Here is a 14,482-nt window from a genome sequence, read left to right as displayed (position 1 = left end):
ACGTAATACGTTATAACGTTATACCATATAACATGATATGTTATAACGATATACCATATGACGTATTACGTTATAACGTTATATGATATGACGTTATATCATATAACGTAATACGTTATAACGTTATACCATATGACGTAATACCATATAACGTAATACGTTATAGCGTTATACCATATAACGTAATACGTTATAACGTTACACCATATGACGTTATACCATATAACGTAATACGTTATAACGTTATACCATATAACATGATATGTTATAACGATATACCATATGACGTATTACGTTATAACGTTATATGATATGACGTTATATCATATAACGTAATACGTTATAACGTTATACCATATGACGTAATACCATGTATCGTAATACGTTATAACGTTATACCATATAACGTAATACGTTAGAACGTTATACCATATAACGTAATACGTTATAACGTTATACCACATAACGTAATACGTTATAACGTTACACCATATGACGTTATATCATATAACGTAATACGTTATAACGTTATACCATATGACGTTATTCCATATAACGTAATACGTTATAACGTTATACCATATGACGTAATACCATATAACGTAATACGTTATAACGTTATACCATATGACGTTATATCATATAACGTAATACGTTATAACGTTATACCATATAACATGATATGTTATAACGATATACCATATGACGTATTACGTTATAACGTTATATGATATGACGTTATACCATATAACGTAATACGTTATAACGTTATACCATTTGACGTAATACCATATAACGTAATACGTTATAACGTTATACCATATAACGTAATACGTTACAACGTTATACCATATAACGTAATAGGTTTTAACGTTATACCATATAACGTAATACGTTATAACGTTATACCATATGACGTTATGTCATATAACGTGATACGTTATAACGTTATACCATATAACGTAATACGTTATAACGTTATACCATATAACATGATATGTTATAACGATATACCATATGACGTATTACGTTATAACGTTATATGATATGACGTTATATCATATAACGTAATACGTTATAACGTTATACCATATGACGTAATACCATATAACGTAATACGTTATAGCGTTATACCATATAACGTAATACGTTATAACGTTACACCATATGACGTTATACCATATAACGTAATACGTTATAACGTTATACCATATAACATGATATGTTATAACGATATACCATATGACGTATTACGTTATAACGTTATATGATATGACGTTATATCATATAACGTAATACGTTATAACGTTATACCATATGACGTAATACCATGTATCGTAATACGTTATAACGTTATACCATATAACGTAATACGTTAGAACGTTATACCATATAACGTAATACGTTATAACGTTATAGCACATAACGTAATACGTTATAACGTTACACCATATGACGTTATATCATATAACGTAATACGTTATAACGTTATACCATATGACGTTATTCCATATAACGTAATACGTTATAACGTTATACCATATGACGTAATACCATATAACGTAATACGTTATAACGTTATATCATATAACGTATTACGTTATAACGTTATACCATATGACGTTATTCCATATAACGTAATACGTTGTAACGTTATACCATATAACGTAATACGTTATAACGTTATACCATATGACGTAATACCATATAACGTAATACGTTATAACGTTATACCATATAACGTAATACGTTACAACGTTATACCATATAACGTAATACGTTGTAACGTTATACCATATAACGTAATACGTTACAACGTTATACCATATAACGTAATACGTTATAACGTTATACCATATAACATGATATGTTATAACGATATACCATATGACGTATTACGTTATAACGTTATATGATATGACGTTATATCATATAACGTAATACGTTATAACGTTATACCATATGACGTAATACCATATATCGTAATACGTTATAACGTTATACCATATAACGTAATACGTTATAACGTTATACCATATAACGTAATACGTTATAACGTTATACCACATAACGTAATACGTTATAACGTTACACCATATGACGTTATATCATATAACGTAATACGTTATAACGTTATACCATATGACGTTATTCCATATAACGTAATACGTTATAACGTTATACCATATGACGTAATACCATATAACGTAATACGTTATAACGTTATACCATATGACGTTATATCATATAACGTAATACGTTATAACGTTATACCATATAACGTAATACGTTATAACGTTATACCACATAACGCAATACGTTATAACGTTACACCATATGACGTTATATCATATAACGTAATACGTTATAACGTTATACCATATGACGTTATTCCATATAACGTAATACGTTATAACGTTATACCATATAACGTAATACGTTATAACGTTATACCATATGACGTAATACCATATAACGTAATACGTTATAACGTTATACCATATAACGTAATACGTTACAACGTTATACCATATAACGTAATAGGTTTTAACGTTATACCATATAACGTAATACGTTATAGCGTTATACCATATGACGTTATGTCATATAACGTGATACGTTATAACGTTATACCATATAACGTAATACGTTATAACGTTATACCATATAACATGATATGTTATAACGATATACCATATGACGTATTACGTTATAACGTTATATGATATGACGTTATATCATATAACGTAATACGTTATAACGTTATACCATATGACGTAATACCATATAACGTAATACGTTATAGCGTTATACCATATAACGTAATACGTTATAACGTTACACCATATGACGTTATACCATATAACGTAATACGTTATAACGTTATACCATATAACATGATATGTTATAACGATATACCATATGACGTATTACGTTATAACGTTATATGATATGACGTTATATCATATAACGTAATACGTTATAACGTTATACCATATGACGTAATACCATGTATCGTAATACGTTATAACGTTATACCATATAACGTAATACGTTAGAACGTTATACCATATAACGTAATACGTTATAACGTTATAGCACATAACGTAATACGTTATAACGTTACACCATATGACGTTATATCATATAACGTAATACGTTATAACGTTATACCATATGACGTTATTCCATATAACGTAATACGTTATAACGTTATACCATATGACGTAATACCATATAACGTAATACGTTATAACGTTATATCATATAACGTATTACGTTATAACGTTATACCATATGACGTTATTCCATATAACGTAATACGTTGTAACGTTATACCATATAACGTAATACGTTATAACGTTATACCATATGACGTAATACCATATAACGTAATACGTTATAACGTTATACCATATAACGTAATACGTTACAACGTTATACCATATAACGTAATACGTTGTAACGTTATACCATATAACGTAATACGTTACAACGTTATACCATATAACGTAATACGTTATAACGTTATACCATATAACATGATATGTTATAACGATATACCATATGACGTATTACGTTATAACGTTATATGATATGACGTTATATCATATAACGTAATACGTTATAACGTTATACCATATGACGTAATACCATATATCGTAATACGTTATAACGTTATACCATATAACGTAATACGTTATAACGTTATACCATATAACGTAATACGTTATAACGTTATACCACATAACGTAATACGTTATAACGTTACACCATATGACGTTATATCATATAACGTAATACGTTATAACGTTATACCATATGACGTTATTCCATATAACGTAATACGTTATAACGTTATACCATATGACGTAATACCATATAACGTAATACGTTATAACGTTATACCATATGACGTTATATCATATAACGTAATACGTTATAACGTTATACCATATAACGTAATACGTTATAACGTTATACCACATAACGCAATACGTTATAACGTTATACCATATAACGTAATAGGTTTTAACGTTATACCATATAACGTAATACGTTATAGCGTTATACCATATGACGTTATGTCATATAACGTGATACGTTATAACGTTATACCATATAACGTAATACGTTATAACGTTATACCATATAACATGATATGTTATAACGATATTCCATATAACGTAATACGTTATAACGTTATACCATATGACGTAATACCATATAACGTAATACGTTATAACGTTATACCATATGACGTTATATCATATAACGTAATACGTTATAACGTTATACCATATAACGTAATACGTTATAACGTTATACCATTTGACGTAATACCATATAACGTAATACGTTATAACGTTATACCATATAACGTAATACGTTACAACGTTATACCATATAACGTAATAGGTTTTAACGTTATACCATATAACGTAATACGTTATAACGTTATACCATATGACGTTATGTCATATAACGTGATACGTTATAACGTTATACCATATAACGTAATACGTTATAACGTTATACCATATAACATGATATGTTATAACGATATACCATATGACGTATTACGTTATAACGTTATATGATATGACGTTATATCATATAACGTAATACGTTATAACGTTATACCATATGACGTAATACCATATAACGTAATACGTTATAGCGTTATACCATATAACGTAATACGTTATAACGTTACACCATATGACGTTATACCATATAACGTAATACGTTATAACGTTATACCATATAACATGATATGTTATAACGATATACCATATGACGTATTACGTTATAACGTTATATGATATGACGTTATATCATATAACGTAATACGTTATAACGTTATACCATATGACGTAATACCATGTATCGTAATACGTTATAACGTTATACCATATAACGTAATACGTTAGAACGTTATACCATATAACGTAATACGTTATAACGTTATACCACATAACGTAATACGTTATAACGTTACACCATATGACGTTATATCATATAACGTAATACGTTATAACGTTATACCATATGACGTTATTCCATATAACGTAATACGTTATAACGTTATACCATATGACGTAATACCATATAACGTAATACGTTATAACGTTATACCATATGACGTTATATCATATAACGTAATACGTTATAACGTTATACCATATAACATGATATGTTATAACGATATACCATATGACGTATTACGTTATAACGTTATATGATATGACGTTATACCATATAACGTAATACGTTATAACGTTATACCATTTGACGTAATACCATATAACGTAATACGTTATAACGTTATACCATATAACGTAATACGTTACAACGTTATACCATATAACGTAATAGGTTTTAACGTTATACCATATAACGTAATACGTTATAACGTTATACCATATGACGTTATGTCATATAACGTGATACGTTATAACGTTATACCATATAACGTAATACGTTATAACGTTATACCATATAACATGATATGTTATAACGATATACCATATGACGTATTACGTTATAACGTTATATGATATGACGTTATATCATATAACGTAATACGTTATAACGTTATACCATATGACGTAATACCATATAACGTAATACGTTATAGCGTTATACCATATAACGTAATACGTTATAACGTTACACCATATGACGTTATACCATATAACGTAATACGTTATAACGTTATACCATATAACATGATATGTTATAACGATATACCATATGACGTATTACGTTATAACGTTATATGATATGACGTTATATCATATAACGTAATACGTTATAACGTTATACCATATGACGTAATACCATGTATCGTAATACGTTATAACGTTATACCATATAACGTAATACGTTAGAACGTTATACCATATAACGTAATACGTTATAACGTTATAGCACATAACGTAATACGTTATAACGTTACACCATATGACGTTATATCATATAACGTAATACGTTATAACGTTATACCATATGACGTTATTCCATATAACGTAATACGTTATAACGTTATACCATATGACGTAATACCATATAACGTAATACGTTATAACGTTATATCATATAACGTATTACGTTATAACGTTATACCATATGACGTTATTCCATATAACGTAATACGTTGTAACGTTATACCATATAACGTAATACGTTATAACGTTATACCATATGACGTAATACCATATAACGTAATACGTTATAACGTTATACCATATAACGTAATACGTTACAACGTTATACCATATAACGTAATACGTTGTAACGTTATACCATATAACGTAATACGTTACAACGTTATACCATATAACGTAATACGTTATAACGTTATACCATATAACATGATATGTTATAACGATATACCATATGACGTATTACGTTATAACGTTATATGATATGACGTTATATCATATAACGTAATACGTTATAACGTTATACCATATGACGTAATACCATATATCGTAATACGTTATAACGTTATACCATATAACGTAATACGTTATAACGTTATACCATATAACGTAATACGTTATAACGTTATACCACATAACGTAATACGTTATAACGTTACACCATATGACGTTATATCATATAACGTAATACGTTATAACGTTATACCATATGACGTTATTCCATATAACGTAATACGTTATAACGTTATACCATATGACGTAATACCATATAACGTAATACGTTATAACGTTATACCATATGACGTTATATCATATAACGTAATACGTTATAACGTTATACCATATAACGTAATACGTTATAACGTTATACCACATAACGCAATACGTTATAACGTTACACCATATGACGTTATATCATATAACGTAATACGTTATAACGTTATACCATATGACGTTATTCCATATAACGTAATACGTTATAACGTTATACCATATAACGTAATACGTTATAACGTTATACCATATGACGTAATACCATATAACGTAATACGTTATAACGTTATACCATATAACGTAATACGTTACAACGTTATACCATATAACGTAATAGGTTTTAACGTTATACCATATAACGTAATACGTTATAGCGTTATACCATATGACGTTATGTCATATAACGTGATACGTTATAACGTTATACCATATAACGTAATACGTTATAACGTTATACCATATAACATGATATGTTATAACGATATACCATATGACGTATTACGTTATAACGTTATATGATATGACGTTATATCATATAACGTAATACGTTATAACGTTATACCATATGACGTAATACGTTATAACGTTATACCATATGACGTAATACCATATAACGTAATACGTTATAACGTTATACCATATAACGTAATACGTTACAACGTTATACCATATAACGTAATACGTTATAACGTTATACCATATGACGTTATATCATATAACGTGATACGTTATAACGTTATACCATATAACGTAATACGTTATAACGTTATACCATATAACATGATATGTCATAACGATATACCATATGACGTATTACGTTATAACGTTATATGATATGACGTTATATCATATAACGTAATACGTTATAACGTTATACCATATGACGTAATACCATATAACGTAATACGTTATAACATTATACCATATAACGTAATACGTTATAACGTTATACCATATAACGTAATAGGTTATAACGTTATACCATATGACGTTATGTCATATAACGTAATACGTTATAACGTTATGTCATATAACGTAATACGTTATAACGTTATACCATATAACGTAATACGTTACAACGTTATACCATATAACGTAATACGTTACAACGTTATACCATATGACGTTACATCGTATAACGTAATACGTTATAGCGTTATACCATATAACGTAATACGTTATAACGTTACACCATATGACGTTATACCATATAACGTAATACGTTATAACGTTATACCATATAACATGATATGTTATAACGATATACCATATGACGTATTACGTTATAACGTTATATGATATGACGTTATATCATATAACGTAATACGTTATAACGTTATACCATATGACGTAATACCATATATCGTAATACGTTATAACGTTATACCATATAACGTAATACGTTATAACGTTATACCATATAACGTAATACGTTATAACGTTATACCACATAACGTAATACGTTATAACGTTACACCATATGACGTTATATCATATAACGTAATACGTTATAACGTTATACCATATGACGTTATTCCATATAACGTAATACGTTATAACGTTATACCATATGACGTAATACCATATAACGTAATACGTTATAACGTTATACCATATGACGTTATATCATATAACGTAATACGTTATAACGTTATACCATATAACGTAATACGTTATAACGTTATACCATATGACGTAATACCATATAACGTAATACGTTATAACGTTATACCATATAACGTAATACGTTACAACGTTATACCATATAACGTAATACGTTATAACGTTATACCATATAACGTTATGTCATATAACGTGATACGTTATAACGTTATACCATATAACGTAATACGTTATAACGTTATACCATATAACATGATATGTTTTAACGATATACCATATGACGTATTACGTTATAACGTTATATGATATGACGTTATATCATATAACGTAATACGTTATAACGTTATACCATATGACGTAATACCATATATCGTAATACGTTATAACGTTATACCATATAACGTAATACGTTATAACGTTATACCATATAACGTAATACGTTACAACGTTATACCATATGACGTTACATCGTATAACGTAATACGTTATAGCGTTATACCATATAACGTAATACGTTATAACGTTACACCATATGACGTTATACCATATAACGTAATACGTTATAACGTTATACCATATGACGTTACATCGTATAACGTAATACGTTATAGCGTTATACCATATAACGTAATACGTTATAACGTTACACCATATGACGTTATACCATATAACGTAATACGTTATAACGTTATACCATATAACATGATATGTTATAACGATATACCATATGACGTATTACGTTATAACGTTATATGATATGACGTTATATCATATAACGTAATATGTTATAACGTTATACCATATGACGTAATACCATATATCGTAATACGTTATAACGTTATACCATATAACGTAATACGTTATAACGTTATACCATATAACATGATATGTTATAACGATATACCATATGACGTATTACGTTATAACGTTATATGATATGACGTTATATCATATAACGTTATACGTTATAACGTTATACCATATGACGTAATACCATATATCGTAATACGTTATAACGTTATACCATATAACGTAATACGTTATAACGTTATACCATATAACGTAATACGTTATAACGTTATACCACATAACGTAATACGTTATAACGTTACACCATATGACGTTATATCATATAACGTAATACGTTATAACGTTATACCATATGACGTTATTCCATATAACGTAATACGTTATAACGTTATACCATATAACGTAATACGTTATAACGTTATACCATATGACGTAATACCATATAACGTAATACGTTATAACGTTATACCATATAACGTAATACGTTACAACGTTATACCATATAACGTAATAGGTTTTAACGTTATACCATATAACGTAATTCGTTATAACGTTATACCATATGACGTTATGTCATATAACGTGATACGTTATAACGTTATACCATATAACGTAATACGTTATAACGTTATACCATATAACATGATATGTTATAACGATATACCATATGACGTATTACGTTATAACGTTATATGATATGACGTTATATCATATAACGTAATACGTTATAACGTTATACCATATGACGTAATACCATATAACGTATTACGTTATAACGTTATATCATATAACGTAATACGTTATAACGTTATACCATATGACGTTATTCCATATAACGTAATACGTTATAACGTTATACCATATAACGTAATACGTTATAACGTTATACGATATGACGTAATACCATATAACGTAATACGTTATAACGTTATACCATATAACGTAATACGTTACAACGTTATACCATATAACGTAATACGTTATAACGTTATACCATATGACGTTATGTCATATAACGTGATACGTTATAACGTTATACCATATAACGTAATACGTTATAACGTTATACCATATAACATGATATGTTATAACGATATACCATATGACGTATTACGTTATAACGTTATATGATATGACGTTATATCATATAACGTAATACGTTCTAACGTTATACCATATGACGTAATACCATATAACGTAATACGTTATAACGTTATACCATATAACGTAATACGTTATAACGTTATACCATATAACGTAATAGGTTATAGCGTTATACCATATGACGTTATGTCATATAACGTAATACGTTATAACGTTATGTCATATAACGTAATACGTTATAACGTTATACCATATAACGTAATACGTTACAACGTTATACCATATAACGTAATACGTTACAACGTTATACCATATGACGTTACATCGTATAACGTAATACGTTATAGCGTTATACCATATAACGTAATACGTTACAACGTTATACCATATAACGTAATACGTTACAACGTTATACCATATGAAGTTAAATCGTATAACGTAATACGTTATAGCGTTATACCATATAACGTAATACGTTATAACGTTACACCATATGACGTTATATCATATAACGTAATACGTTATAACGTTATACCATATGGCGTTATTCCATATAACGTAATACGTTATAACGTTATACCATATAACGTAATACGTTATAACGTTATACCATATGACGTAATACCATATAACGTAATACGTTATAACGTTATACCATATAACGTAATACGTTACAACGTTATACCATATAACGTAATACGTTATAACGTTATACCATATAACGTTATGTCATATAACGTGATACGTTATAACGTTATACCATATAACGTAATACGTTATAACGTTATACCATGTAACATGATATGTTTTAACGATATACCATATGACGTATTACGTTATAACGTTATATGATATGACGTTATATCATATAACGTAATACGTTATAACGTTATACCATATGACGTAATACCATATATCGTAATACGTTATAACGTTATACCATATAACGTAATACGTTATAACGTTATACCATATAACGTAATACGTTATAACGTTATACCACATAACGTAATACGTTATAACGTTACACCATATGACGTTATACCATATAACGTAATACGTTATAACGTTATACCATATAACATGATATGTTATAACGATATACCATATGACGTATTACGTTATAACGTTATATGATATGACGTTATATCATATAACGTAATACGTTATAACGTTATACCATATGACGTAATACGTTATAACGTTATACCATATGACGTAATACCATATAACGTAATACGTTATAACGTTATACCATATAACGTAATACGTTACAACGTTATACCATATAACGTAATACGTTATAACGTTATACCATATGACGTTATGTCATATAACGTGATACGTTATAACGTTATACCATATAACGTAATACGTTTTAACGTTATACCATATAACATGATATGTTATAACGATATACCATATGACGTATTACGTTATAACGTTATATGATATGACGTTATATCATATAACGTAATACGTTATAACGTTATACCATATGACGTAATACCATATAACGTAATACGTTATAACATTATACCATATAACGTAATACGTTATAACGTTATACCATATAACGTAATAGGTTATAACGTTATACCATATGACGTTATGTCATATAACGTAATACGTTATAACGTTATGTCATATAACGTAATACGTTATAACGTTATACCATATAACGTAATACGTTACAACGTTATACCATATAACGTAATACGTTACAACGTTATACCATATGACGTTACATCGTATAACGTAATACGTTATAGCGTTATACCATATAACGTAATACGTTATAACGTTACACCATATGACGTTATACCATATAACGTAATACGTTATAACGTTATACCATATAACATGATATGTTATAACGATATACCATATGACGTATTACGTTATAACGTTATATGGTATGACGTTATATCATATAACGTAATACGTTATAACGTTATACCATATGACGTAATACCATATATCGTAATACGTTATAACGTTATACCATATAACGTAATACGTTATAACGTTATACCATATAACGTAATACGTTATAACGTTATACCACATAACGTAATACGTTATAACGTTACACCATATGACGTTATATCATATAACGTAATACGTTATAACGTTATACCATATGACGTTATTCCATATAACGTAATACGTTATAACGTTATACCATATGACGTAATACCATATAACGTAATACGTTATAACGTTATACCATATGACGTTATATCATATAACGTAATACGTTATAACGTTATACCATATAACGTAATACGTTATAACGTTATACCATATGACGTAATACCATATAACGTAATACGTTATAACGTTATACCATATAACGTAATACGTTACAACGTTATACCATATAACGTAATACGTTATAACGTTATACCATATAACGTTATGTCATATAACGTGATACGTTATAACGTTATACCATATAACGTAATACGTTATAACGTTATACCATATAACATGATATGTTTTAACGATATACCATATGACGTATTACGTTATAACGTTATATGATATGACGTTATATCATATAACGTAATACGTTATAACGTTATACCATATGACGTAATACCATATATCGTAATACGTTATAACGTTATACCATATAACGTAATACGTTATAACGTTATACCATATAACGTAATACGTTACAACGTTATACCATATGACGTTACATCGTATAACGTAATACGTTATAGCGTTATACCATATAACGTAATACGTTATAACGTTACACCATATGACGTTATACCATATAACGTAATACGTTATAACGTTATACCATATGACGTTACATCGTATAACGTAATACGTTATAGCGTTATACCATATAACGTAATACGTTATAACGTTACACCATATGACGTTATACCATATAACGTAATACGTTATAACGTTATACCATATAACATGATATGTTATAACGATATACCATATGACGTATTACGTTATAACGTTATATGATATGACGTTATATCATATAACGTAATACGTTATAACGTTATACCATATGACGTAATACCATATATCGTAATACGTTATAACGTTATACCATATAACGTAATACGTTATAACGTTATACCATATAACGTAATACGTTATAACGTTATACCACATAACGTAATACGTTATAACGTTACACCATATGACGTTATATCATATAACGTAATACGTTATAACGTTATACCATATGACGTTATTCCATATAACGTAATACGTTATAACGTTATACCATATGACGTAATACCATATAACGTAATACGTTATAACGTTATACCATATGACGTTATATCATATAACGTAATACGTTATAACGTTATACCATATAACGTAATACGTTATATCGTTATACCACATAACGCAATACGTTATAACGTTACACCATATGACGTTATATCATATAACGTAATACGTTATAACGTTATACCATATGACGTTATTCCATATAACGTAATACGTTATAACGTTATACCATATAACGTAATACGTTATAACGTTATACCATATGACGTAATACCATATAACGTAGTACGTTATAACGTTATACCATATAACGTAATACGTTACAACGTTATACCATATAACGTAATAGGTTTTAACGTTATACCATATAACGTAATACGTTATAGCGTTATACCATATGACGTTATGTCATATAACGTGATACGTTATAACGTTATACCATATAACGTAATACGTTATAACGTTATACCATATAACATGATATGTTATAACGATATACCATATGACGTATTACGTTATAACGTTATATGATATGACGTTATATCATATAAAGTAATACGTTATAACGTTATACCATATGACGTAATACCATATAACGTAATACGTTATAACGTTATATCATATAACGTAATACGTTATAACGTTATACCATATGACGTTATTCCATATAACGTAATACGTTATAACGTTATACCATATAACGTAATACGTTATAACGTTATACCATATGACGTAATACCATATAACGTAATACGTTATAACGTTATACCATATAACGTAATACGTTACAACGTTATACCATATAACGTAATACGTTATAACGTTATACCATATGACGTTATGTCATATAACGTGATACGTTATAACGTTATACCATATAACGTAATACGTTATAACGTTATACCATATAACATGATATGTTATAACGATATACCATATGACGTATT

The sequence above is a fragment of the Bombus huntii genome, chromosome 10 (assembly GCF_024542735.1).
Source record: "Bombus huntii isolate Logan2020A chromosome 10, iyBomHunt1.1, whole genome shotgun sequence".
NCBI lineage: Eukaryota > Metazoa > Arthropoda > Insecta > Hymenoptera > Apidae > Bombus > Bombus huntii.
The sequence above is the reverse complement of the archived record's forward strand: the minus strand, read 5'-3'. Positions refer to the sequence as shown.